This window comes from Vulpes lagopus, chromosome 4 (genome assembly GCF_018345385.1).
Source record: "Vulpes lagopus strain Blue_001 chromosome 4, ASM1834538v1, whole genome shotgun sequence".
Taxonomy (NCBI): domain Eukaryota; kingdom Metazoa; phylum Chordata; class Mammalia; order Carnivora; family Canidae; genus Vulpes; species Vulpes lagopus.
In genome coordinates this window covers 134,625,110-134,651,680 of record NC_054827.1, presented here as the reverse complement: position 1 = coordinate 134,651,680, position 26,571 = coordinate 134,625,110, and the positions used below count along the sequence as shown (strand labels likewise).

General features: G+C 41.6%; 1 protein-coding gene across 4 annotated transcripts in view; it reads left to right on the top strand.

The window, feature by feature from the left end:
• Nucleotides 1-26,571, top strand: part of TBC1D1 (TBC1 domain family member 1) — a 239,014-nt gene that overhangs the window by 11,867 nt on the left and 200,576 nt on the right. The gene's annotated exons all lie outside the window — the stretch shown is intronic.

The following is a 26,571-nucleotide window of genomic DNA, read 5'->3' as shown; positions in this document are numbered from 1 at the left end:
AGAGTTTGGATCATTTAAGGCAGGTGTTTTATTTGTTTATTTGTTATTTTTTAAAGATTTTATTTATTTATTCATGAGAGACAGAGAGAGAGAGAGAGGCAGAGACACAGGCAGAGGGAGAAGCAGGGCTCCATGCAGGGAGCCTGATGTGGGACTTGATCCCGGGACTCCAGCATCACTCCCTGGGCCGAAGGCAGGCGCTAAACCACTGAGGCACCCAGGGATCCCCCACTGAGCCACCCAGGGATCTCCTAAGGCGTGTGTTTTAAAGCAGTGCTTCTCAAACAGAAATGTGCACACGAATTACCTGGAGATCTTGTTAAAATACAAATTTAGGTCGAGGAGGTCTGGGATGGACCCTAAGACTGCATTTCTAATAAGCTGCTGGGTGATGCTGATGCTCCTCCTTTGCAGATTGCAATTTGAGTAGCAGAATCCTGGCTAGATCAGTGAGCTCTGCATCTTTGACCCTATTAAAAAATAATACTATTCAGGAGCTGTATATGAATACTATTAGCCAATTTCCCAAGGTATCATGGTCACTTAGGCAAAGACTGTTGATAAGAATAGTGTATACATGGGGCACCTGGGTGGCTCAGTGGGTTATGTGTCTGCCTTCTGCTCAGGTCATGATCCCGGGGTCCTGGGATTGAGCCCACTTATCTTTCTCTGCTCAGCAGGGAGTCTGCTTCTCCCTCTCCCTCTGCCCCTCCCCCTGCTGGTGCATGCTCTCTCTCTCTCTCTTTCAAATAAATCAATTTAAAAAACCTTAAAAAAAAGAATAGTGGGTATGCATCCAAGTTTTGATGCTTTCAGGTTTTGTGTGTGCAGATGCCCACTTTATATCAGATCTGATTAACTCATTGTTATAGCTCATGTGTGGCTGAGAAAACTATCATAGGAGAAATGATAAAAGTATCGTCAGCTCAATTATTTTCCTGTGTATTGGTGCTTGCTTTGTTGTTACCATGCTTTGCGGCTCTGTGCTGGACTCATTTAAAGTCACTTACCATTTTGTGAGGCTCAGTTTCATTTTTTTAATTCATTTTTTTTATTTTTTAAAAAGATTTCATTTATTTATTCATGAGAGACACACAAAGAGAGAGAGAGGCAGAGACACAACACAGGCAGAGGGAGAAGCAGGGGCTCCATGCAGGGAGCCCGGTGCGGGACTCGATCCCAGGACTCCAGGATTATGCCCTGGGCCGAAGGCAGGCGCTAAACTGCCGAGCCACCCAGGCATCCCCATTAGGCTCAGTTTAGATAAAATTGAAAATATAATCCCTGCGGCTACTTTCTCAGCTGGGCCCTTAGGAACTGCACTTTGGTATAGCCTGTGGACAGCGAACAGGCAAGGGCCCACTGCTGACTAGCCCGTGAGCTGAGGACACCCACGCGGGGCCTGGCATCCATCCACGCACGCGAGGAGGCCAGTGTCAATCATGTAGTAAATGTCAGTAAATAGCAATAGAAATGCTAATGTTTCTCTACCTGTACTCTTCTGCTGTTTGTTGGTTTTGCACACCCCCCCCCCCCAGGGTGCAAGACCTTCCCTTGGAAATTAATGTTCTTGGTGACTAAGTAGATTCTTAGAGAGTCACTTTTTAACAGAAGTGCTTCTGACTCCTTCACTCAGCGCTGCTCCGAGTGGCATGCAGGATGTCAGTACAGGCTAGAAGGAGGGCAGAAGCAACAAGAGGTACGTGCTACATGGTCCGTGTCCGGGTTGTGACTGGAAGACAGAGAATGGAGCCGAACACAAGGAGGGTTTTCTTCAGTAAAGGCTAGTTTTGAGCTTACAGCCACTGTTAGACCCACAGAATTGGATAGCTCCTCATTCATAAATCATTCAATGTTACTGTCCACGAATCTCCAACAGACAGAACAGCATCCCAGTACAGGGGTTCTGAGGGACCAAATTCCAGACTAGTCTGCCACTTATAAACTGGGTGGCCCCAGGTGACACTGAGCCTGTTGTCTCCTCTGTAAAAAGGGGGTAATTACTGTGTCTGTCTCATATGTCGCCAGGGGGACCGAATGAGCTAGAACAGCACCTTGATAAGCACGTAAGGCCTCAAAAAGTTTTCATTAAAGAAAGTTTTATTGCAGGGCACCTGGGTGGCTCAGTGGTTGAGCGTCTGCCTTTGACTCAGGTTGTGATCCTGGGGTCCCGGGATCGAGTCCCGCCTCTCCCCATAGGGAGCCTGCTTCTCCCTCTGCCTGTGTCTCTGCCTCTCTCTCTCTCTCTCTCTCTCTCTCTCTCCATGTCTCTTATGAATAAATAAATAAAATCTTTCAAAAAAAAAAGTTTTATTGGAAGCAGAGTACATGCTAATTTCACTTCAACTCTTAGGTAACAGGAAAAAGAAGTCCAAGAGGAGTGTCTTCAGCTCCCAAGATCCTGGTCATCCTTAAGCAACATTTTTATAAACTAGATACTTTAAAACCTACATAAATAAACTTAATGGTTCTTATTATTTGGGCAAATTCCAGAATGTAAATGAAAGGACTGAACAGCTTGTACTCCAGCCCAGCTCTATATAAGGACTGAATTTCCTTGGGGAGAGTCTTTGCATGGAAGAGTTGTCCAGCACTTTACACTTTTGACTCTTTCCCAAAAATGTTATGGCCTTCAGAGAACAGGCTTCTGGCCGGTCATTCAGATACCTAACAGGAAGAAGAGATTTATAACTAAATTCTGTAACTGGAGCTCCCAGTCTTGCCGAAAGTAGACAACCGGCCTTACTCTGTGTTCTGGAAAACCATGGTAGAAATATGAATTAGGTCTTGAGTTATTTTTGGCTTGCATACACAGATTTCCAAACACAAATTGCGGGTACTCAGAGTAATACATCACTGGCATCCTGCTCCTTTTATAAAAGAGTAATTTGTAGCGGAGGTGCCTCAATCAGTGATTCGGTTTTGTTGGAAACTGAATGGTAAACCAAATTGGCCCTGATTCTCTATCTGGCTTTGATGTTCTTGGGACATCTCTGGCACTGTATCTCATAGGAGAGGATTATCTGCTGATGGAGCATGTTCACCTATGTCATCCTTTCTCGTGGTTATTTGTAACATTTGCTCGGTGAAATCATTCTCTAGATTAAGGCCTCTCCTAAATAGATGAGGTCACTTTTGGTTGCGCTTGCCAGAGGAGATATATGCATTTACTGCCAGGGTTATAAGCACAAAACTACTATTTGAGCGGAAACCCTTTGATAGCATATAAATTAACTTGCTGAAGAATGTCCAGGGAGAAGAGGCATTAAAAAAAAAGAATAATATTTAGAACACAAATGAGATTGTGTTTCTCATTGTATGTTCCATAGAATATGTTCAAGGTGTTCCACAGAGAAAGATTTCCACAATCAAAATGCGTTAGGTCAAGGGTGCCAGGGTGCTTAGTGGGTTAAGTGTCTGCCTTTGGCTCAGGTCATGATCCCAACGTCCTGGGATTGAGAGTCTGCTTCTCCCTCTACCCTTTCCTCCTGCTTGTGAGCTCTCTCTCTCGAAAAAATAAATAAATAAATAAATAAATAAATAAATAAATAAATAAATAAAATAAAATCTTTAAAAAATGCATTAGGGTAACATCTTGTCCAACTTTTTGATACAAGAATCCCTTTTCAGTCTTAAAAAATGAGTATCCCAAAGAGCATTAAAGGTGGGTTATATGTATTAATAATTACTGTATTAGAAATTAAAACAGAAATTATGAAGGTACTAATTTCTTAATTTGTTAAAAAACAAAAGTGATAAGCCCCTTATGTGTTAGCATAAAGAATATTTTTGTGAAAAATAACTATGTTTTCCAAAAATACTCAATGATAGGAGTGACATAATTTTATTTTTTTTCTCCCCAGTCTTTTATTACCTGGATTAATAGACAACTACTGGATTCTCTGCTGTTTCTCCATTCATTCTGTTGTGATATGTTGTTTTAGTTGAGTATAAGAAGGAAAACTTGTCCTCACACAGATATGTGGTAGGAAAATGGAGAAACATTTTATAGCCTTTTTTAGAAAATTGTGGATATTTTCTTCAATACTATACCAAAACTTGACAAGTGGTGGTTTCCTAAAGATTTGTTGCAGTATGAAATCTGAAACCATATCAAAGCACCTTTGCACTTTGTTATATTGAAATCCATTGGTCTGCCGAGCATTTTATTTTATTTTATTTTATTTTTTTTTTTTTTTATGCCGAGCATTTTAAAGACTCTTTTAAGCACGTGTGATTGTGTAACATCACGCATTGATTATTTGGAAGATATTGGTTCACTGCGTTATATAGACCACACTCTGAGAAACACGGTTTTAGGGAAGCTATCTTTTCTATTTCACTCTTGAGTGGTACATTAGTCTATGACATCCCCAAATGTATTGGGCCATAGATTACATTTTTTCTCATAACATCCAAGAACACCCCTCAGAACACATGTGAACGCAGTGGGATAAGTTCCAGGTTGAAGTGTCATTTTGAATATGGGTCCATGGTAGGAGATGAAGACATGCATTCTGGAAAGCAGGGGGTTGCATGAGTGACCCTGACGAGGCCTTTCCCTATCACGACACAAAGAGGTCAGGAGTTTCGCTTAGACTCAGCTCTTGAAAAATAGCCCAGGGAAATTATCTCAAGATTCTTTCCTCTAGTTCTTCAGCTTCGTCTCTTCTATGAAAATCTGTACTCACAATAACATCAGATTTGCCACTCACTTGAGTTTTACTTGAGAGTATTCATAAGACTATTTTTATTTGGGGACGCCTGGGGGGATTCAGTGGTTGAGCATCTGCCTTTGGATCAGGTCAGGATGCCAGAGTCCCGGGATTGAATCCCTGCTTCTCCCTCTGCCTGTGTCTCTGCCTCTCTCCGTGTGGCTCTCATGAATAAATAAATACATTAAAAAATACTTTTTATTTCTATCCTCTTCTTTATTTATGGAGTGGGAAAAACCCTCTGCTTCCTTGAAAGGGACTTTCCAACTCAAGGGACCCTGAGTTGTGGGTCATATAAGCGCTGGGGCTTCTGACAGTGTTGCAGTTGTGTGTCAATAGGAAGAAAGAATGAATTTTGAAAGGGGAGTGGTGGGTATTATTGAGATGGTGATCAATGGAGAAGCGTTGGTTGGTGTGCAGGGGAAGGAAGGAGACTGGGTGCGGGACCCAGGGTAAGTCAGAGATTGGGTACACCAGGGTAGTTTTGCTACGTCCCCATTGTTTTTTAAACCAATCTTCCTTTTCTTCTTGAAATATGTCCTGACTTTTCAAACACTGTTCTTGACTCTTTTCAGATTCTGATCTTCTGGATGCTGTATCCAGTCTGGGCACAGCGTGGGTGTTTCATAATGGTTATGGGGACAGATGTCGTTAATGTGGGAGTGCTCATGGGCTTCTCCTTCTCCATCAGAGACTCTTGTATTTGCTAGGATCTTGCTAGCCTTATTCCTCACTCTTCCAAAGAGGAAGCCTTATTTCTTACCAGGAGAAAGGCTCAGTTGATCTCCATAATAAACTGCTTAAAATCTCCAGGATGAGGAGGGGGAATGTGGGAAAGGAGCCCGGGGTCAGGGCTAGAGTTAACTGCATGAACTTATAGTAGAAGTAGACTTCTGGAAGGAAGTCTGCTTATGGTAGAGGACTCTATGTAAAGTGTTGCTGAGGAGGACGTCTTTGAGAGGCTGTCAATGTCCTTTGAGGGAATGGGTTTCCTTTTCAATGATTTTTGGCCTCTACACTGGGTTTCTTGAATGTGACACGTGCCTGAAATTGAACCTGATGGGCTCCCTTCCCACTAATTTTAAGGCTACAGTAAGAGCAATAAGTATTTTCTTTGAAAACTGCCAGTGAGGAACCAGTGTGTGTATTCTTCTATGCTGCCCTGAGGATGGTGGCTTCCTCAGGAACTCCTGGGTTTCAGAGCTCCCTCCCCTGGCCTCTTGGGAGTAGGCTTCCTTACATATTCAGTGAGGAGGTGGTCTTAATTTGTTTTCCTGTGATCAGCAGGTCGAAGACTTCAAATCCCTATCTAAAAAAGCCAGAGTTTGCTTTGGCTGTTTTATGATATAATTTACATTTTTTTTTGGAGTTTGATTTTTGATTGTAGCTTTGCTTTGGTTGCGTTTTATCCATTACTGACTTGTCTTAATAATTCCCCACCTGGGACGCCTGGGTGGCTCAGTGGTCGGGGGCGTGATCCCGGGGTCCTGGGATCGAGTCCCATGTTGGGTTCCCTGCGTGGAGCCTGCTTCTCCCTCTGCCTATTTCCCTCCCTCTCTCTGTGTCTCTCATGAATACATAAATAAAATCTAAAAAAAGAGAAAAAAATCCCTGTCTGCTTGGGGTTTTGCATTAGTCTCTGAAAACTGTACCACTTATTTCAGGATTTTCGGTAGAGACTGGCTCCCATTGCGTCTCTAGCTTGGCTCTTGTATTTGCCGGCTCATTACTTTCTTTCTTTGCTAGAGTGAAGATGGAAATTATAACACTGAGCTGGAGCGTTTTGTTCCTGAGGGTGATGATTCCGAGGAATATAGGATTACTGTTCAGATGTTCTTATCTGTTGCCCTTCTGCATTTGGTTGTCACAGTTTCTAAATTTCAGACCTTAGTGTCTTTTTGCTACTCAGGGGGATGGTTCCGGGAAGGTTTTATTGTGCATATTTGGAGGACATTTTATGTGTTCACCTCCTGCTGGGTATCTTTGATCCTATTCTGGTTTATTATGTAAGGTTTCATGTGGGGTCCCACTCGGTGGCTATGACTCAGTGCATGGCTGCCTGGAACAGTGTATCCGCGTCAGCTCATCAACACTTGACCGTCTGTCACGCTAGACAGGAGTTGGTTGCTGGGTGCAAAGGTTGGCAGGGATTCTTTTTCATCTATAAAAAGAATGTCCCGGACTGCGTGAACTCCGAAGTATTTGTTGGAGGGTTTGGGTTCATGACACGGGATTGATTACATAATTTATTTTCGACTTTGAAAAATGAGTCTAAGGGCCTCAGAAGCAACCGCCTTGTGATAGATGCTTAATTTTTAAAAAGTCTTTGTTTTTAAAAATCACTTAAATCACTTGAATAGAGCTTTTAAAAATCACTTGAATAGAGCTTTGCATTCTTTCACCACGTGCTATGAGTTTGGAATTATTTTTTAACATAAGTCTGTTCCTAAGAATAGAGTTTACAAGTATCTCAAACCTAAAGTTGACTTGAATCATAAAAGCATTTATTTATAGCCTAGACCTTTACTGTCCAGTGTAGTAATCAGTAGCCCAATGTGACTATTGAGCACTTGCAATGTGGCTAGTCTAAATTGAGATGTGGTATAAGTGTCAAAACACAGTGGATTTCAAAGACTTCATTTGAAGAAAAAAAAAAAAAAAACCCTTAAAGGATCTCAATAATTTCTATATTGATTACATGTTGAAATGATAATATTTGGGATATATTGGGTTAAATAAAATATAGCACTAGAATTCATTTCACCTGTTCATTTTACTTTCTCTGATATGCCTACTAGAAAATTTACGATTATATATGTAGCTTGTACCCTTTCTACTTGTCAACACTGGACTAGGCTAGCTTATGTAGGAAGTATTTCCGAAAATAATCTGAACACTTATCACAGAGTGATTCCAGGCTTCCCTCTTTTCTTTGCTGCCTTCTATCTGTTAGTGATAGAATTTTGCTCAATGTTCTTCTGAAAAGATCACATTCAAAACTACATCCTATTTTTAACTCTAGATTTGTATTGTGATGGACAAGAGTGCTGTGAGCTGCTAGTTTGGGATATACTGAAAGAGATAAATTTCTTCTTTCTACTTTTTCTCTCTCTCTTTGTTTTAAAGATTTTTTAAAATTAATTTGAGAGAGAGAGTGCACAAGCGGAGGGGAGGGGCAGATGGAGAGGGAGAAGCAGACTCCCCACTAATCAGGGAGCTCGATCCCAGGACCCAAAGCTCATGACCTGAGCCAGTCAGACACCTAACCAACTGAGCCACCCAGATGCTCCCCACCCCCCTCTTTTTTTTAATACATTTCCTCCCTTTGGATCCTTAGGCATCTGCTCCACTAATTGTTACCTGTGAGTTTGAGCCAACAACCACAGCGGGCCAAGTGCCGAGCTGGCCTGGCTCTGAGAACTTGAGAAGAAGCCGGATGGCAGCTGGGGCTTTGGGGAGGAGCTGATGCAGGACTCCAGAGAAGAGGTGGCCTTGAGTGGTGTGATCACTGATGTTGGACTCTGTGTCTGACTGAGTACTTCAGATGAGACTTGATGACAGCTGGTCCTGCAGAAACACTTTCTTAGTTGCTTTAGTTCTGGGCAGTGTGTCAGAAGCTATGATTTCTTGCGGTCGAGTGATGTAGGTATTTGAAATGTTGCAGATTCAACATTAATTCGTGCTTTGGAATGTTACCAGTATGTCATGTACTTGGCTGGGTGCTCTGGTACAAAATCAAATAAGATAAGATTGCCCCCTCAAGAGGTATAATGATGTTTTTATGTTCTGAAGGCTGCGCTGCCAGGAGTTAGCAACATCTGTAAGTTATAGAAGAGAAAATTTGGGAGAATAAGAGGAGATCTAGTGTAAGCGCCTACAGTTATTTGAAAAGCTGCCATGTAGGTGCAAAAAGAAATGGACACACTGTGAATTGCTCTGGAAGGCAAAATGGGAACAGTAGAAATTTGTAGAGATAGATCTTTGGCCCTTCCAAGCAGTGACAGGCAACTAATTATTAAAGGGGCTGTGTTGAACAATGGATGTGGATGGATTTTATCCCAAAGAAATTTCACTTGGCAAGTCATCTTCCTCGTGTTTCTACCCTTCCCACTTATGAGGAATGTATCACCTGACAATGTTCCCCTTTTGTTTCGGACAACTGACTTGCTCCTAAGTCTATTTTATGTTGAAGCAAAGTTGTTTCCTGTAATGTCTTGCTGTTTGTCGAGAACTCTATCTTCTGGAAGGACCCCGAGTAAATGTATTTTCCGTGGGACATTTGAACGGGTATTAAAGACCCACTAGGAGTTTTCCAGGCCAAGGAGCTGGGTGCAGATTGAATGGAAATTCTAGGTAGAGGAACGAGAGCGTGCCAAGCCATAGTAGGACAAGGGAGTGTGGAGGTGCCCACTGTGGCTGGGGCTGCTGTGATTACAGTTTTGCAAATTGCATGGTCTCAGAGGAGACTGGGAGGAGAGGTTGGGGACAGACGTTATGAGGCTTTGTATGTCTTACTAAGAGGGTTTGGTATTCATTTTTTTTAGGGTTTGGTATTCTTAATAGAGAATAGAATAGAGTAGAGGCATTCACCAGGGAAAGTGAAGTAACGGGACCTGATTTTAGATTTTGTGGAATGAGTGGAGGAATGAGAGACAGATGAGGCCGACCAGTTAGGAGGCTATTATTGGAGCAGTGAGTGTGAAAGCTCAAGAAGTCTCTTGATCCAGGGTGTCTGGCTGGCTCAGTTGGTGGAGCATGCAACTCTTGATCTCAGGGTTGTGAGTTCAAGCCCACACTGGGTACAGAGATTACACAGATAGATGGATTGATAGGTAGATAACGTCTTGATCCCGAGGTACGATGTGAAATAGCTTGTTATCAACCAAGTTGATGTCTTTGGTCACTTTCCCCTCTGGATAAATTAATATTTTAATTTTACAGTTGGTTGATTGGTCTCTGATGGAAGAGAAAACCAGTCATATTCTAATTTGCTGTCCTATTGATGCTGACCTGCCAGGTTCCTAAGGAATGATAAAGAAAAATAACATAGAAGTAAAATTCCTGATCTGGTTCTGCTTGGTCTTCTGAAAATATTTATCCTGGCATCTCCTGTCTCAAAAACAAAGCCTCCACTGACCCCGTATCCCATTCCGAGCCCCCTCCAGGTCCTGGCCCAATTTTCTGCTTTATTTTTTAAGAGTTGTCTTGGTGGCTACCTTTACTTTTACTCACCCATTTTCTCCTCAGCTTACCAGTTGGCCTTCCGTTCTGATCTTTGCCCTAAAAAGGCTCATATCATGTCACCAGCCACCTCCAGCTTGTGAGATCTGGTGGTCCCTTCTCTGCTTCTCTCATCCAATTTCTCAGTTAGCTTTTGGCATAGTTGGCAAGACAGTGTTTCTTCTATCTTGAAACACTCTCCTCTCTTGGCTTTTGGAGAACCATTTCCTCCTGTTTTCTCTTTTGCTTCAGTAGCGCTTTCCACTTTTCCCCTTTGTTTCTTCTTCCTCTTCTCAATTCTGAGTTTTATGTCCCCCAAGACCCAGTCTTCTACATTTCTCTTCTCGACACTCTTTCCAGGTAAACTCACCTGGTCTCGTAGCGTTAAATACCACCTGTTTGATGGTGACTCCCCAAAATTAATCTATTTCTTCAAACTCACCAATGAGTTCCAGACTTGTCTGTCCAGCTGCCAACTTGACTTGTCTACTCAGCTGTTATGTAGACAGCTCAAACTCAACCTGGTTCAAAAAGAACCCTGGAATTTATTCCCCACCAACCTTGTTGCCTCCCCAGTCTTTGGCAGCTCTGAAGTGGTAATGACAGTTGCCCCAGTGGAAATCTAGTCCTTGTCTTGATCTCTCTCTTCACATTCTCATTCAAATCATTCAGGACCCAGTCCAGATCTGCCCCTTTGATTCTGTTGCTAACCCTGAGCCAGAGGCTCTGTCCTCTCTCATCTAGACTGCTAAAGTACTTCCTAACTGTTCTCCCTGTTTCCATGCTTGTTTCTTCTCTCCACCAGCCAATCATCCAGAGAGAACCTGGAAGCATTTCTAGAAGACTTATAAATTCATGACACTGCCCTGCCTACAACCTTGCTTTTGACTTTTCCCTGTATATAAACTAAAATCCCAGATCCTTGCTGGGACCTGCCAGGTGGACCTTGTTCCACACACCTGGTTTCCAGTGCTGTCTGGCCCCCAGCCACAGTGGTGTTTATGTTCCTAAGACATCACAGCCTCATTCTCCACATGGGGACTTTGCATTTGTTGTTGTCTCTGCCTGGAAGACTCTGCTACTTCCCCAGACAATTATGGAGTTGCTTTAAACCTTATCCTTTGGCCACCCTGTTCAAACCAAACCCCATACCAATTTCGATCACTTCATCTGGTTTTACGGTCTTTATAATACTTCCTAGCATCTGAAATGACCTTGTTTGTTGTTATATTTCCTTGTTTACCATGTTCACACCTGCCTAAACTCCAAGAGAACAGGAGTTCTTGCCTTTCCTCTTCATTGCCAGACCTGGGCATCCAGGACAGTGCCTGGCACATAATGGGTACTTCATGAATGGATGGATGAATGAATGTTATCTTCTGGTGACCGTTCTTGAAGATGTGCTTCTCTTTTCTGTTTTTCGTTTTTGTTTTGTTTTTAAGATTTTATTTATTTATTTATTTGACAGAGAGAGAGAGAGCACAAGCAGGGGGAGTGGAGGCAGAGGAAGAAGGAGAAGCAGGCTCCCCACAGAGCAAGGAGCCCAATGTGGAGCTTGATCCCAGGATCCTGGGATCCTGACCTGAGCTGAGGGTAGATGCCCAACTGACTGAGCCTTCTAGGCGTCCCTCTCTTTTCTGTTTTTGATTTTTTAACCCAATCTCATCTGGAAAGCCCACGTGCAGCCATTTTCATTTATATTCCTGCTTTGCCTTTCCTTCCTCATCAGGACAGATTTCTCTCATTCAGTCAGGATTTTGTTCTTAGATAAAACATCCTTCTCTCCCCATCCCTCCTGAGTTTCTTTCCTCTTGGGTTTTGTTCATAAAATGATATTCATTGACTCTCAGCTCTTTGAAATCTGTATGCTTCTCTTCCTTGCTTTTTATGAACTCAGAATTTTCTTGGCATTTATTGGTGAGTATTGGGGGAATGATTTCATGAATATTGAGCAGTCTACTATTGTGAGAAACCCTTTTTTGTATGTGAGTTAAATCCTTTAAGCAGTGGCTTAAGCATTTTTTTTTTGCATCAGTCTTTTATTTTCCAAAATAAATAGTTTTCTGATTATAGAGACATTAATATGTTGAATGTAAAAAAAATTAGTATACAAGTGTTAAAATTTGAAGTTCCCTCTTAATCCCACCTCCTAGAAAGAAACCAATATTAATATATTGGTGTTTATTCTTAGAGATATTATACTTTTATTATATAAACAAATGTTTCTATATGGAATCAATTCATATATTTATTCCTACCATTTCTTTTTAAACTCTGGGCTCTCCATCTGTCTACATATATAGAATAGAAATAAACACACACAAAGATATGGCTGTGAATATAGGTATATCTTAGACACTTTTCATGGTAGTAGAGGTACATCTTTTGGGTGATTGCAGAATTGTATGCAGCAGGGAGAAAGGAAGGGCTGGTTTCATAACTGTGACAGAACTGCTCTTGGGTGACTAGCATCATCTTTGTTTAGTTCTGATGAGCCATTTTCATTATGAAAAGAGAACATGGCCAGGATGGGCTGCAAGTGACTCAGAGCTGTCTAATCTGCTTAGCATAAGAAACAAACAAGATTTTGGAGGAACAAAAGCAAAAAATAAGCAATGGGGACCACATCAGACTAAAAAGCTTCTGCACAGGGCAGGGGGTGGGAGAAAAAATAAAAGGCTTCTGTACAGCTTCTGCATAACCAAATAAAAGCCAATGGAGGGGGAGAAGATATTTGCAAATCACATATCTGATACGAGGTAAATATCTAGAGTATATAATGAACTCTTACAACGCAAGAGCAAAAAACCAGTTTGATTTAAAAATGGGCAGAGGAACTAAATAGGCATTTTTCCAGAGAAGTCATACAAATGGCCAACACGTACATGAGAAGGTACTCAGCATCACTAATTATCAGGGAAAGACAAATCAAAGCCATGATGTGGCCTCATACCTGATAGAATGACTATTGACTATTGTGTGACTATTGACAAAACAAAAAAAGAGGTAGTAAGTGTTGGCAAGAATGTGGAGAAAAGGGACCCCTTGTGCCCTGTTAGTGGGAATGTAATTTGGTGCAGCCACTGTGGACAACAGCATGGGGGCTCACTACCAAATTAAAAATAGAACTACCATATGATCCAGCTCTTCTGTTTCTGGGTGTAGATATAAAGGAAATAAAAACGATGTCAAAGAGATATCTGTACTCCCGTGATCGCTGCAATATTATTCACAATAGCCAAGGCATGGAAACAACCTAGGTCTGCATTGGTGGATAAATGTATAAAGAAGTGGTGGGATCTATAGACAATGGAATACTATGCAGCCATGAGAAAGAAGGAAATTCTGCTCTTTGTGACAACATGAATGGACCTTGAGCACAGGATGCTAAGTGAAATACATCAGGCAGAGAAAGACAAATACTGTATGATCTCACTTATATATAGAATCTAAAAAAGCTGAGATTATAGAAACAGAGTAGAATGGTAGTTACCAGGGGCTGGAGGTGGAGGAAACGAGGAGATGTTGGTCAAAGAGTGTAAACTTCCAGTTATTTTATTTATTTATTTATTTATTTATTGCTGAGGGGTGGGGGGTAGGAGCAGGGATGGGGGGTGGAGGGGCAGAGGGACAGGGAGAGAGAGAATTTTTTTTAAAGATTGTATTTATTCATGATAGAGAGAGAGAGAGAGAGAGAGAGAGGCAGAGACACAGGCAGAGGGAGAAGCAGGCTCCATGCAGGGAGCCCGATGTGGGATTCAATCCCAGGACTCCAGCATCACGCCCTGGGCCAAAGGCAGGCACTAAACCGCTGAACCACCCAGGGATCCCGAGAGAGAGAATTTTAAGCTGGCTCCATGCCCAACGCAGAGCCCGATGCAGGACTTGCTCACAACCCTAAGATTATGACCTGAGCTGAAATCAAAAGTCATATGTTTAACCTACTGAGCCACCCAGGGACCCCTAAACTTCCAGTTATAAGGTAAATAAGTTCTTGGGATCTAATGTATAGCTTGGTGATTATAGTTAGTAATGCCATAGTATATACTTGAAAGTTTCCAACAGAGTAGAACCTAAATGTTCTCACCCCCAGCAAGAAATAGCAGTTATCTGATGAGCTGGAGGGTGTTAGCTAATGGGATGCTATGCTCAGCTGTGGTGGTAATCATTCTGTGATACATACTTGTATCAAATCAATACCTCGTACACCTTAAACTCACACAGTGTTAAATGCCAATTATATCTCAATAATGGTGGCAAAAAGATACACAAGAACAATGAAAAAATAAAATGAAAATAAAATGAAATACACTAATAAAAGACGAGAACCACAAAGAGTTTGGAGAAAGTCAGGCCTTGACATTGAATATGGGAAGCTGAGGCCAAAGTGAAATTCCTAGTCTCATTGGTAGAATTGGGGGAATGGCCAAGGTCTTCTAAGAACAGGAGGTCAGACACTAGTTTTTAGTTAGCTGCAGTGGTGTGTAGTGTGGCTGTAAGATATCTCACTCCTCTCTCACCATGGCCTCTGCGCGTCAATACTCTCAAATAGCTCTCATAGCCCACTACATGGAAGAGGTTGTGTGAGTACCATTTGGGGGACATCAAAGAAAAAGGGGCATTTAGTCTGCCTGCACATGGTGAGCAGGGAAACAACGGGTATTAGGAGTGGTAGGAAGCAGGGGCTCATTTGGTTAAGCAGCTGACTCTTGATTTCAGCTCAGGTCAGGATCTCAGGGTCCTGGGATGGAGCTCCGTGTCAGGCTCCCTGCTCATCAGGGAGTCTTCTTGAGGATTCTTTCTCTCCCTCTCCCTCTGCCCCCCCACCCCCAGTGCTCATTTGCTCACAAACAAACAAATAATAATAGGAGGCCAGGACAGGAAAGAGAGCCGGTAGTTGCTAGGGTCTGGGAATTGGAACAGGGGAATAGGAGAAGCCACGGACTCTCAAGAATCCCCGGAGACTTTGGAATAGATGCTGGCCTTCTTTTTTCCCCAGGAGAAGAGATTTTGATCCAATTTTTTAATCTCTCAAATGACAGAATGACCCCTGCTGCTTATCAGGTCTATATATGGATGTACCATAGTTTAGCCAGCCCTTATTAACAGTAATTTAGACTTTCCCTATTTTTCTCTCTTCATTACAGTTTTTTCCTGCAACAGAAATCCTGCGTAGCTTTGTATCTGTTTCTAAGCATAAATAGTTAATTCATAAAGATTAACAGACACGATGCTGCCTCCCTCAAAGAAAAATGGACTAAAAATATTTTGATGATCCCCTTAGCAGCAGGCATGGCTGGGAGCCCATAGTTGCCCTGTGCTACTTCCATGATGTTGAATTTCAAACCAGAGATTACATTTTAATTATGATGGCAGAAAAAACAATTATGATGGCAGGCCTTCATGAAATTCAGAGTTTTGAAAAACAACTGGAGACAAGTTGTACATGTAAGTGAATAAATGTCACATCCGTGTGATTTCCATCCTCAAAGCTTGATTTATAACACTTGGACTTCTAAAATCTGTTTTTGCCTTTCTCCTTTTACGATACTATGGATTTTCTCAGAACTGTTTATAATAAATGAGGTCACTACCACTGATTTTTACAATGTGAAGAGAAGATAAAACTGTATATACCATTTGTGCTTTTGAAGCAAATAAAATCACACTAAATAAGATTTTATATTTTTCTTTCTTCATTTTCATGTCTTAAATAGTGACTAAGCCAATGTCATCATGGAGTGCTTCTGGCATTTTCTTTGTAAGGCTAGCCTACAATTTTTTTTTATAAGATTTTCTTTGTTTATTCATGAGAGACACAGAAAGAAAAGCAGATACATAGGCAGAAAGAGAAGCAGGCTGCCTGCTGCTGATGTGGGACTTGATCCCAGGACCCCGTGATCATGCCCTGAGCCGAAAGCAGATGCTTAAACACTGAGCCACCCAGGTATGCTCTAGCCTACAATTGTCGATCAGTATCCAAAACCCAGATATACAAATGTACATCTTATCAACTAATTATAAAGGATGCTTTTATTTTTATAAGTATGTAACATATGCTATCTTGATATTTCTTTTTTTTTTTTTAAGATTTTATTTATTTATTCATGACAGACACAGAGAGGGTGAGAGGCAGAGACACAGGCAGAGGGAGAAGCAGGCTCCATGCAGGGAGCCTGACATGGGACTCCATCCTGGGTCTCCAGGATCACATCCTGGGCCGAAGGCGGCACTAAACCCCTGGGCCACCAGGGCTGCCCAATATTTATTACATTCTTGTATATATAACTTTTTTAAAAATGTTAATTAGTATAGTTCAACGTAATTGTTGAATAACTCTTCCTTTAAGGTTTTAGTTGATATTTTGCTTGTAACAAAATACCAAAACAGGGAGAAAAGATGTGAACGAAAATGATTCCTATCTGGAGGCTTGAAGACTTTCCCCCACCATACACATACCTCTTCTTTTTTAAAAAAATTTTTTTTAATTTATTTATGATAGTCACACACAGAGAGAGAGAGAAAGAGAGAGGCAAAGACATAGGCAGAGGGAGAAGCAGGCTCCATGCACCAGGAGCCCGACGTGGGACTCGATCCCGGGTCTCCAGGATCGCGGCCTGGGCCAAAGGCAGGCACCAAACCGCTGCGCCACCCAGGGATCCCCCACATACCTTTTCTTAAGTGAGAAATGTGCATCTTGGAAATAAAAAGGTTCAAAAGAAGAAATAGACCAAAGAATTTTAAGGTCATAGATTTTAATTTGACCAGACAATTTCTGTGCAGCTAACTATACTGGGAAAAGAACATCTACTCCTATTTAAGATTCAAAATGTGATCACTAGTTAAAAAAAAATGCATGTGCATATTTCTCAAAATAAATACTCTAATGTAAATTCAGAATCTGCTGTATCATCTGTTTCATAGCTTAGATATGTGAACTTCCCCTTCTTTTGGCTCTATCAGTTGCTGAGTGATTACGTTAAATTGTCTATAGCGGCTCTTAAAAGTTAACAAATTACTTTCATCACAAGCAGAATGTTCTTATTTAGCGTCACTACAGCTGGTGAGGATTGTTTTCATTCAGTAACATTAACTGAACATATACTATGTGCCAGACACTGTGCTAGGCCTAAGGGGTACAAAACCCAACAAATTGCCCATGCCCTCTAAGAACTCAAGAGTCCAGGGCGGTGAAGGCCATGCAGAGGTTTGGAGGACAGTCACAGACAGATGCTTCAATATAACCTGGTAAGAGGTAGTGGGGATCATTTATACTCAGGGCACTAGATGTGCTGTCCTCCACCTGGGGATTTCAGGAAGCTAACTTGGGGAAGATGGTGTGTAAGCTGAATCTTTAAAGAGGAATGAGGACCAGGTGAAGATACAAGGCATAGAGCCCTGGAAAGTAGGAGGTGGGGGTGGCCAAAAAGAGGAAGGAGAATGAGTGAGTAGGTTTCTGACCTTAGTGGCTGTCTGAAATGGGGAACAGGAAGAAAAGGGGGCAATTCTGGGGGAAGGGAGCTGATGACTTACATTTGGGATGTGTAGGGTATTGGAGCTGTTTGAGGGACATCCCATGGGCTGAAGCTCAGATGAGTGGTCAGGGCTAGAGATACATTAATGGAGCATGATAGTCAGAACTATGAGAGTGGTTGACAACAGCCAAGAAGAAAGAAATACCTGAGAACGTGACTATTTCAGGAGTTGAGCAGGAGAAGGGGAGCTCAAAGGGGAATATAGAGAGAGGAGGAGACCCATGAGACAGCAGTGTCCCGAGAGCCAACACAATGTGGATTTTCAAGAATGAGGACAAGGACAGCAATGTCAAGGGCAGTAATGAAGTTTGTATAGATAATAGCTGCCAGCTGCTCCCTAGGCGTGGCCCCGTGGGAGGTCCCTGCATAGCCACCTTTGCTTCAGTGGAGTAGTAAGGGCCGAATGCCAGTTATCACTGAAGAATGGATGGACATCAAAGACACTGAGATGCTGTTGTGACTCCTAACACGATCCAGAATAAAAAAGTACATGTACACACATATAGATACACACACACAGATAGATAACATTTTCATTTTGATTGACCTACTTTTTCTGCCTTCTCCTATTTTTATCAAGGTTTTGGTTTTGGTTTTGTTTTGATACCACGCCTACCTTTTGACTATAAAAATAATAACTAATTTGCATGGTTCTGTAATTTACAGAATTTTTGCTTTCATATACATCATTGTCTTCCATTTGCTCACCCACCCTTTGAGATGATATTAAAACTAAAATTTTCAAAAAAAAAAAAAAAACTAAAATTTTCAGGGGCGCCTGGGTTACACAATCAGTTAGGTGTTCAACTCTTGGTTTCAGCTCAGGTCATGATCTCAGGGTCATGAGATGGCGGCCTGCGTCAGACTTTGCAGTGAGCACAAAGGAGTCTGCTTAAGACTCTCTCCCTCTCCCTCTGCCACTACCCCTGTGTGCACATATTCTCTCAAATAAATAAATAAATCTTTTTAAAAGACCTAATTTACAGTTATATAGAATGGAGGCTCAGACACATGGAGTCCTAGAGGCCTTCTAATTCAACCTCCTTTTGGGTAATTAGGAAAGTGAGGTTCAGAGAGTGTCTTATGTCAAATGTCACCACCCTTTGGAGGGTCCTAGCACTAGAAGCCAATCCTAATTTTCATGGCGTGATTCTAATTACAGAGTGGGGACATCGGCGAGGTTCAGGCAACTGTGTTAGAACTCAGTACAGAAGGAACTTTGGCCCATGGCCAGCTAAGATCCTGTATATTTAAACCATCCTGACTCACCCATATGCTATTTGGCAGTGGGCAATAAAACCAAACCACAGACCCTCCAGCCTCTTCTGTGTTAATTACCTAAGCCTCCTTCACTCGGTTCCCACTCATGTCCCCTACTGTTGGGGCATTTGTTCTTTTTGCCTGAGCAGCATCTATTCTTACTTAATCTATCAATAGCTTCTCCTGTAGGTCCACTGGGAATGACCCAAAGCTAGTTAGCATACTCTGTTACCTTGGCTTCGATGATTGGTTCAGGGGTGTTTGTGATCCAAGCCACGCAAATCAGATTCAATCTTGGAAAGACAAGCTCTCTGCTGGGGATGCTGGGGAACCACATGGCCCCTGCCTGGAAAGAGCCTGTGAGAATGAAGCCAACATGGAGGCAGGGCAGTGATGGATGGGGTAGCTGGGCCCTCATGACATCATCTCCACCGGGATCCAGCTTGCCTGCGCTCTCGGGTGCATGAGCCAGGAAAGTCCCCATTGATGCCTCATCCCTTTAGGTAGCTGTTGCAACCACAAGAGCTTTAACTAATAATTCTCCTCTTTTTTTCTTTTTTTTTTTTTCAGTTCACTTGCCCATGTCTTGACTTGACTCACTGGGTTTGATCATTCCATTCTCCAGGACTTGCCTCACACCGATCCTCTTACTCTGGGCTTTTTCAAGTATAACTGCACCTTGCTGGCTCCTGCCCTGTTCCCCCTCCCCAAACTGCCTCATGGGATAGTTTCTCATCACTCTGCTCTGAGTCAGAGTTTATAAGTTTATGAGCGGCCTGTGCTTTGTATGAACTGATCATTGCTGTTGTTAATAATGACAGAAAAAATGTCTACCATTAATGCAGCACTTCTTTTTTATGGTGGTAAAATATGCATTACATAAAATTTATCATTTTAGCCATTATTAGAGTACAGTCCAGTGGCATTAAGAACATCTGCAGTGTTGTACAACTACGCCACTAACCATTTCCAGAACTTTCATCATCCCCAACAGAAACTCTGTACCCATTAAAAATAACTCCCCAGACCCTGGTAATGTCTATTCTACTTACCATCTCTGTGAATGTGCCTATTCCAGGTATCTTAAGTAAGTGGGATCCTATAATATTCGTCCTTTCCTGTCTGGTTTGTTTCACTTAGCAGAATATTTTTAAGGTTCATGGAACATGTATCAGAATTTCTTTCCTTTGTAAGGCTGAATAATGACCCATTGAATGTATAGCCCACATTTTATCTATCCATCTGTTGATGGACATTTGTTGTTTCCATCTATTGACTATTGTGAATAATGCTGCTATGAACGTTGAGACCCAAGTATTTGGGTCCCTGCTTCCAATTCTTTGAGAATATATTAAGAAGTGAAATTGCTAGATCAATCCTGTACTTTCTATGTGCTAGGCATTGTGCTGTGTATTTTATGCTCATTATTTAATTTTTCTAGAATTTTATGAGGCAGTATTCATAAGGGACACAAAGAGAAGCAGAGACATAGGCAGAGGGAGAAGCAAGCTCTTTGTGGGGAGCATGATGTGGGACTTGATACCAGGACCCTGGATCATGACCTGAGCCAAAGGCAGACACTCAACCATGAGCCATCCAGGTGCCCGAATGAGGCAATATTATTATTCTTACTTTACAGTTGAGGAAACTGAGGCTGAGGGAAGTTAACATGTCCGAGGACACATCTTTTTTCCATGAACAACCCACATATGTTGGACTCCAGAATGCTGTGGCTACTATCAAGTTAGCCCTTTAGGCCCTCCATGAAACACATGTCATATTCTGTGTGGATATCCACTGGGCTGCAAGCTGGAGTACATAGTCATGCATTCATCATGCCTAGGGTACTCTTTAGTGAATGGAGAAGAAGGGCAATGACTCCATAGCTTGTAGCATGGACTGTGGGGTGTCTGGCCCGCCTTTCTTAATGCTGTATTGTCTCCTCCATTTGCAGTGCTGGGCTTTATTCTTGCCCAGCTGGTGACCAGTTTGGCCAGCCTCTTTCAGAACATGTATAGCTGCTATCTTTTATGAGCCCAAGCCTGTCTGTAGGTGGAGGGAACAAAGAAATAGGCAAAAAACAAATTTATATATTTCATGTGATTGAAAAAATGACACATAACCATTGCAGACAAAAAAAAAAAAAAAACCATTGCAGACAATTTAGGGGGAAAAAAGAAACATATAACAAAGAAAACAGAAACCACCCTAAAATTATGCTATTCAGAGATCACTGTTTTTAATGAAGTTTAAAATAAATTAATAAAATGCTATATTATCCTCTATTAGAAAAGATCAGAATGTTTTGGTATCAATTTACTCTATAAAACAAAAGGGAGAAATTGGCCCTGAAAGTCCCCCCATCTACCTCTAATATGTTTAAATTACTCAATTCAGTTACTGAAGATTTATGTCTTTCTATTTGGATGACATTCATCCTACAGAATTTGCCAGATGGTGCCCTGCAATGGCTCTATGATTATCCATCATCATTAGAAGGAAATGCTCTATAATCTGTCTGCATTAGCTTTAAACTATTTCAAAGGCATGTGTGTGCTTTGGAAGAAAGGTACTACATGAGGAAAACATACAGGGAGACCTTTCTAGAGAAGATGGGGAATGGTAGGAGTAAACACTAAACTCCAATGCTGAAAGCAGAAAGAATGTAAATGACAGGTGACAGGATGTACTCCAAGACATAGATTCCTTCCCTTTGTCATCCCCTATAGGGTGTTCTCTGCCTCCCATCCCTTAGGTCCTGTTGCTGTGGCTCCTAAGTCCTTTAGCATTGCTCTCCAGGGCTGCTAAAGTCCTGTGGCACCTTCGTCCACGTTAGGGAAAGTCTTCCCTTCCTTCCTCTGAGAAGAGGCGGTCCTGCTCTACAGCTTGGCCAGCGGAGCAGTGGGGAGTTCACTCTTCACTTGCTTTCTTGGCCAGGCACCCTTGTTTAGTGAGCAACACATGAAATTCCATGTAATGGTCCTGGCTCTGCCTTTTTTTTTTTTTTTAATTGAAGCATAATTAACATCCAGCGTTCTATTAGCTTCAGATGGACAATATAGTGATTCAACTATAATATACATTATCCTGTGCTCATTACCTAAGTGTTCTCTTAATCCCCTTTATCTATTCCACCCATCCTCCCTCCCACCCACCTCTCCTCTGGCAAACACCAGAGTGTTTTCTGTATTTAAGTGTCTGGTTTCTTTTACTTCTTTTTTTTTTTTTTTTTCCTTTGTTCATTTGCTTTATTTCTTAAATCCCACATATGAATGAAATCCTCTGGTATTTGTCTATTTCTGCCTGACTTATTGCACTTAGCACTATACTCTCTAGATCCAGCCATGTTGTTGTGAATGGCAAGATCTCATTCTTTTTGTGGAAGAATAAAAGTTAAAATTCAAGTAGTATACTGGCTCAAAAAAATCAAATATCTTAGAAACGGCCTGTAGAGAATGTATCAAGAATTCTCAAACCTCGGTTAAAATGAAAACACACCTTGGGAAACAATTTGTTTACAAAGCTTACACCTGCAAGGTGACCCAACTTTTCCACTTCTAGGTATTTAACCAAGGGAAACAAAAACGAACCAACCCAAATATCCAGCAACAACTGAATGGATAAACAATTTGTGTTATATTCCTTAATGGCATATTACTTAGCAGTAAAAAGAATGAACTATTGATATATACAACAAAATGGATGAATCTCATAATTATCCCAAGTGAAGAAAAATTAAGCAAAGGTATATACCATATGATTCCTTTTATAGAAAACTCTAGAAAATGCAGCCTAAACTCTTGGGTGACAGAAAGCAGATCAGTATTTGGTCGGGGTATGGTAAGGGGACATTGGGGGAGAAAGGAAGGAGATACTACAATGGGAAATAAGCCAATTTGGGGAGCTAATGATGGTTTCACGGTATATACGTCAGAACTCATCAGATAATACACATTGTGTGCAGTGTATTTTCTACCAGTTATACCATCATAAAGCTGTAAAAAGAAAAATTTATCTTGATCTCCTTTTCTAAAAGTTTGAGCAAAGACTAGTTTTATTTAAAACCAACACTCAGTGGAGTGTCGAGCTCTTGATTTCAGCTCAGGTCATGATCTCAGGGTTGTGAGATCAAGCACCACATTGGGCACTCAGCAGGTTGTCTTTTTCTCTCCCTTTGCCCCTTCCCACCCCCATTTCTTTCTTTTTTTTTCCTACCCTCATTTCTTTCTCTTTCTCTCTTCCCAATAAATAAATCTTTAACAGAAAATATAAAAATAAAATGAAGAGAAAAGCTGCAAAACTAACATAGTACATCTTTATCCATCATCTCTTGATGAACACTGGGTTGTTTCTATGTCTTGGCTGTTGCAAGTAATGCATCACATAAGCTTTAAACGATGGTCCTGGGTCTGCCTTTTTGAGGCTTGACTCTCTCTGGGCACATGGAGGCTGTATATATTCTAGATCTAGGTGATGCAGCCCCAATTCTGGATGAGCCCTGGTGATGTGGTCCTCAATTCAACACGCATTTATTGAGCTCTATCCAAGCCTAGTTCCCATGGAGAGTTACCTGGACCTGGACATCAGTCCTACCTTTTCCTTGGCCGCTGCTACCGCCAGCTCTGTTTTTTAGAGGTTAGTACTTTCAACAAAGTCCTCTAAGTCTTAGCTGAATTTATGTGAAGTGGTTTTGTCTACAGGTGCTTGAGCGATCACTTTGTGACTATTAGTAGCTATTCAGAATAACACAGATTCCTAATGTAGTCAGGAATACATCTGCTGGATCTTCCAGAGCTCTGATTCCAGTTAAAATTCTCTTCATTTCTGATTTTTTTAAAAATTGAAGCTAGTCCCCTCTCCTGCTAAAATAAATTGTTTCTTCTTTGGATCTTGGTTCTTAAATTTACCCAGGCTACTTGTTGTTCTCAAGTCTTTCCCTCTATCGCTCTCTCTTTTTTTTTAAGAGGGTGTGTGTGTGTGGAGCAGGAGTGGGAGAGGGAGAGAAATTTTTTTTTTTTTTAGAGAGAGAAGATCTTAAGCAGGCCTCACACCCAGTGTGGAACCAATGCAGGGCTCATTCTCATGACCTGAGATTATGAGCTGAGCCGAAATCAAGGATTCAGATGCTTAAATCAAGATTCAGACTGAGCCACCAGGCGCCCCTCTTTCCCTCTTTAAAGCTACTCCTGAAGAGTCTTATTGCTACTTAACTCGTATTTTCTTTGGTCTGGAGAGCCCAAATCCAGGGTCCCAGCTGTGCTAGTTAGGCATCCCTAGTTTTTGCTTTACCACAGCGATGTTTATATAAAAGCAAACCCAGCAAGTATATTGTCTTAGATGTGCTGGATGAGTTCTTTATGTTAGAAACAATCATTGTGCCATTTTGCAAAGGAAATGTCATTTTGTGGAAATATGTGCTAGAGTGTGATGCTGAGCGGCTTAGACACAAATCCGTAGGTTTTTATCTGGTTAATGCACCTTCAAAAAACATTGGTGGCTTGAAACTCAGGTCATTATTGTCTCTTCTCCCAAATAGTAATGATTGCTATATGGCAAATGTGATTAAAAGCTGCACTCTAGAGCCACTTATTAGCTTAAGGACCTTGGGAAGTTCCTGAATTTCTCTGTGTCTTAGTTTCTTTGTCTGTTAAACAAGGATAATGATAGTACCACTGTCTTGGGTTGTTGCATGGATTGATGGTGTTGGGATGTGTCACATGCTAGAATAGGTCCTGGCATGTAGGTGGAGCTACTACTCTGTAAGTATTAGCTATCTTATGAAAAATTCCACGTGGCTATCTTTTGGAAGACAGACAAGATTTAGGTATGCCTATTATAATGTAGCATTACTTTTTGTATACACTGGCCAAGCTATTGTGATCCCAACCCTGATAAATAGCAAATGTTTAAATGCTTTAAAACAGACTGGTAAAAAAAAAAAAAAAAAAAAGGATCCCTGGGTGGCTCAGCGGTTTGGCACCTGCCTTTGGCCCAGGGTGCGATCCTGGAGTCCCGGGATCGAGTCCCGTGTCGGGCTCCCGGCATGGAGCCTGCTTCTCCCTCCTGAATCTCTGCCTCTCTCTCTCTCTCTATGTCTATCATAAAGAAATAAATAAATCTTAAAAAAAAAAAAGACTGGTGTTGGGGATCCCTGGGTGGCGCAGCAGTTTGGCGCCTGCCTTTGGCCCAGGGCGCGATCCTGGAGACCCAGGATCGAATCCCACGTCGGGCTCTCGGTGCATGGAGCCTGCTTCTCCCTCTGCCTGTGTCTCTGTCTCTCTCTCCCTCTCTGTGTGTGTGACTATCATAAATAAATAAAAATTTTTTTTAAAAAGTGGACAGGCGAAATTAATTTTTTAAAAAAGCAGACTGGTGTTCTGTTTTATTTTGCCGAATTTTGATAATTGAATGGCCTCAGGAGTCCCCCCCCCCCCCCTTAGATGGGATCCAGAGTTATCAGAGTCAAGGTAAGGGTAATAATAAAAAGAATCTGAATGTTTCTTTTACATCTGATTGGTTTTTTGGTTTGTTTTTACTTCTGATTGTTAAATCTCTGTTTCTGTTGCTTTTTCTTAATCCAGTGGCAAGATACTCTGTTCTGTTTTGCTTCTTGCACAGTTTGTTTGGATTCTACTTTCTCTCTTACTCACTGCAGTAAGGCAGCCAGCCCTTGCAGTGGGTACACTTTAGAAAATTTAGATCTTGATTTTGCAGCTTGTCTGTGCTCAATAAACAGCCGACCTGTGCCAATTTTTTTCCAGGCTCTTTTTGGCAGAGGAATGACAACTGGCCACTCTGGTCAGGAATGCTCTGCGTTCGTCAGTGGGTGGCTAGAATCTGAGCTAAAATATAAGAAATCCAACCTTAATCTAACTTTTTCTATCACAGACATGAACATCATTATAACTGAGAAATTTTTGGGGGCCACTTTTTATATTGCAGTAGTTGTTTAACCAAGTAACTTCTGGAAATTCAAGGTCATATGAAACATGAACAGAGTTACCTGAAGCGCTGCAAGCTCTTCCTGAACCATGTCTAGGCTGGGCTTAGAACTTTGGGCAGGAAACAGAAAAATGTTCTTCTGGACTACTAGTCCTAACACATTGTTGCCTCCCTTTATCTATTGGTACTTTATTTTTAAAAATTTATTTATTCATGAGAGACTCAGAGAGAGGGACAGAGACATAGGCAAAGGGAGAAGCAGGCTTCCTGAGGGAAGCCCAATGTGGGCTCCCTATCTATTGGTACTTTAAACTGGTTGTGATGAAACTATAAATGGCTCAGTGTATAACCAATACAGTAATTTGTGTCTTAATTTTTTTTGATAATTTCGTGACTAGTGCTATTTTTTTCTTTCTATATGTCTAGTCTGGCATTTATCTGTCTACAGATTCAGTTCTTTTTTTTTTTAAGATTTTATTTATTTATTCGAGAGAGAGAGAGAGAGAGAGGCAGAGGGAGAAGCAGGCTCCATGCAGGGAGCCTGACGTGGGACTCGATCCCGGGTCTCTAGGATCGGGCCCTGGGCTGAAGGCGCCGCTAAACCGCTGAGCCCCTGGGGCTGCCCCAGATTCAGTTCTTGAATCAGAAATGATCATGGATGGTTTACAAGTCGACATGAACTATAACAGTATTCTATTGATTAAAAGTTGGGTGACAGGGATGCCTGGGTGGCTCAGCAGTTGAGTGTCTGCCTTCAGCTCAGGGCGTGATTGTGGGGTCCAGGATTGAGTCCCACATCAGGCTTCTTGCAGGGAGCCTACTTCTCCTTCTGCTTATGTCTCTACCTCTCTCTCTCTCTCTGTGTGTGTGTGTATCTCTCATGAATAAATGAATAAAAA